The 2,914-nt window shown below is 38.0% G+C and overlaps 1 non-coding gene across 1 annotated transcript; it reads left to right on the forward strand.

Moving 5' to 3' along the window:
* The first annotated feature begins 2,546 nt into the window (after positions 1 to 2,546).
* Positions 2,547 to 2,661, forward strand: LOC136751954 (U5 spliceosomal RNA). The gene has a single exon (XR_010817137.1). It is a non-coding gene; the product is annotated as a U5 spliceosomal RNA (small nuclear RNA).
* The last annotated feature ends 253 nt before the right edge of the window (positions 2,662 to 2,914 follow it).

The following is a 2,914-nucleotide window of genomic DNA, read 5'->3' on the forward strand; positions in this document are numbered from 1 at the left end:
GTAATATTAAGCTTCTGCTGGATTACAGTAAGAAACAGATAATACCCATTTTCTTCTTTCTCCTCACAGTACAGCTTATAGGCCAGTCTGGTCAGGCAGAAAGCAGTGTGTCTCTCTCTGTCTCCCTCCAGCTCTCTCTTGTGTCTCGTTGCAGGATGAAGAAGTTAAGAGAACTCAAATTCTCGTTGTTTTCCCTTTTATAAGGTTTCCTTCCAACCAATAGCATTTTGCCACCACCATGACTTGGGTGCCTTATGATAATGTAATTATGAAGTGGGGGTCCTTTCGAATATGGCTAGGAACCGATAAGAGGACAGGTCCCTTTTGGTCTTCTGGACATACAGACAAGGTTACCAGGGGCTACCAGAGGCTACCAGTGGCTACAAAGGAACTGTCCATTGCTTATATTTAAATAAATTCTGTTATCCAATCAAAAAACATAACAGCCATTACTGTTATCCGTCAGTCTGGTGTACTGTACGCTCCTATACTGTACTATCAAGAGTATGCGCTGCACACATTCATATCGGTTTCCTCTTTAAGTAAAGAGGACATTTAAAAACCTTTACATTAAATCTTCTATTTAACATTTACCAAATTTTATAATTGATAATTATATATATACAGTATGTTATTACATAATTATTTAAAAAGATATAATTCTTCTAAATAGTTATTTCTGTTCTAATTATTGTAAATAAGCAATTATTTTTAAAAGAGAAGAGTCTGGAATAAGAAATTATGCAGGTTTTCCATTATGTAGAGAGGGAAAAAATCCATAATACACCATTTTGGGCAACACAAATGTTCCCATGTAAATTAGACTGAGTTGACTATCTAATTTACATAGAGGACATTTAGCACCCCCTGGATGTGCCCTGGATGTGCATCCCACAAATCTCCATCAACTGCAAGATGCTATCCTATCAATATGGGCCAACATTTCTAAAGAATGCTTTCAGCACCTTGTTGAATCAATGCCACGTAGAATTAAGGCAGTTCTGAAGGCGAAAGGGGGTCAAACACAGTATTAGTATGGTGTTCCTAATAATCCTTTAGGTGAGTGTAGATTGGACAGAAATGTTGTTTGTTAATGAAATGGTCATTATCTGGTCCGGTGTCATGCTGAATCCAGTGCCCCTACGAGTCATGTGTCCCGGGTTGGTTTGTGCATGAATAAATTCATTTTCTTAGCACAGGGTGAGTTACACAAAACATACATATTCTACAGTAAGAGAAGATCAAATACACAGTAAGATCTGTTACACTGATGTGCTTTGCGAGCTATCACACGCCAGCAGTTCCGACATTGTATTATTATTATTATTATTATTATTATTATTATTATTATTATTATTATTATTATTATTATTATTATGTATTTGTTAGCAGACGCTCTTATCCAGGGTGACTTTCAAAACATAGGAGCATTGCTGTGTGTCTGACAACAGGGACAATGCAACAGTGATTTTAGACCTTCATCACAGACTTCATCAATAAGCACAATATCCCATCAAAGCATTAACATCACCTGAGATGGTCCAACAGTTTATTGATCTGCCCACAATTGTGCCACAAAAACCAACAAAACAGTCGCATCCATAATCAATAGGCTAGCCAATTGTTTTTTAAATAAGAATAAAAGTAAAGATACGCCACAAAATGAATGAAAATGTGAACTGTGTGCATGGTGACGAATGCATGTGAACTAATCCTGTATTTTAGTCAATACAGTGAAAGTGTCTGAAATAGCAAATCGGTGTAAATCCCTTAATGCATCAATACAAATAAATACAAATAAAAGGCTGATCTTAGCATATTCGTATACTTGTATGTTCGTTTCTGGTTTTCTACATGTGATTTCGTGTTTTTTGTTTGGTTTTTACAATGTATCTGTGCTGTGTGTAGACGTGGAATGAGTTTGATTGTGATGTTAAATAGGGTTTAGAAACACAGTCGCCTCGGGGCTGATTATTATTGCTGTGTTTCTTCACTTCTACTCAAATACAAAATTGAGGAAGCAGTGGTTAGTTCTGAATCAAACATATTGACCCCCTCACTCAATCTGTAAGTCCTGCAGCAAACATTGGAATATGCACAGATATTTGCTCAGACTGGTATAAATGTCCCTAATAAAAAAACAAATGCCATTTTTGATGTTTCAAATGTGTCCAACATCTTACCAGTATGTCCTTTTAGTATGTCACAAAGGTTCCCTAATTCGTTTTACAAATTTTCCCTGTATGTTATGAATGTTCCCTAAGCATGTGACGAATGTTCGCTAGTTTATATTACAGATGTGCCCTAGCACTTCTCTCTCTCTCTTTCTCTGTCTCTCACTCTCAATTCAGTGCATTTGAATTTTAAAAGCAATTGGACATGCATACATACATACATACATACATACATACATACATACATATATATGGAAAATTAACAATACAATTAAAAATCACAATAAGATGTAATAAAGTACAGAAAAACAAAATGTAATAAAATGTGATCTTTAATACACACAAATATGTATGGCTGGTCGGAAGCGTCTTGGACTCGGGTTCCTCTTCATTACTTATAACGCTTTTGCCTTTTGCTAAAGCTTTCCATGGAGGAGAACGTGGATGAGTTTGTACCATTCTTGGGAGGCTCTGCCTTGTTGGGGCGGAGCTGTGATCCAGGTGAACAGTAGATCGGGCATAGGTGGGCATGTGGGCGGAGGAGGAGGAAGGCCGGTCAAGCAGATAAGCTTGCTAAGGTACGCAGCAGCAGCAAACAGCCCCCCCATCCAGCCAGCCAGGCAGTCTGGCTGGCAGTGACTGAGTGGTTAACAGATGGCAAGCAACGGAATGCACGTGCTCTGTGATGTCATAGCAGTCAGCTCAGAGAGAGGTTCGTGATGTCATCGCTGAGCTGGCTG

This window comes from Amia ocellicauda, chromosome 6, assembly GCF_036373705.1.
Source record: "Amia ocellicauda isolate fAmiCal2 chromosome 6, fAmiCal2.hap1, whole genome shotgun sequence".
Taxonomy (NCBI): Eukaryota; Metazoa; Chordata; class Actinopteri; order Amiiformes; family Amiidae; genus Amia; species Amia ocellicauda.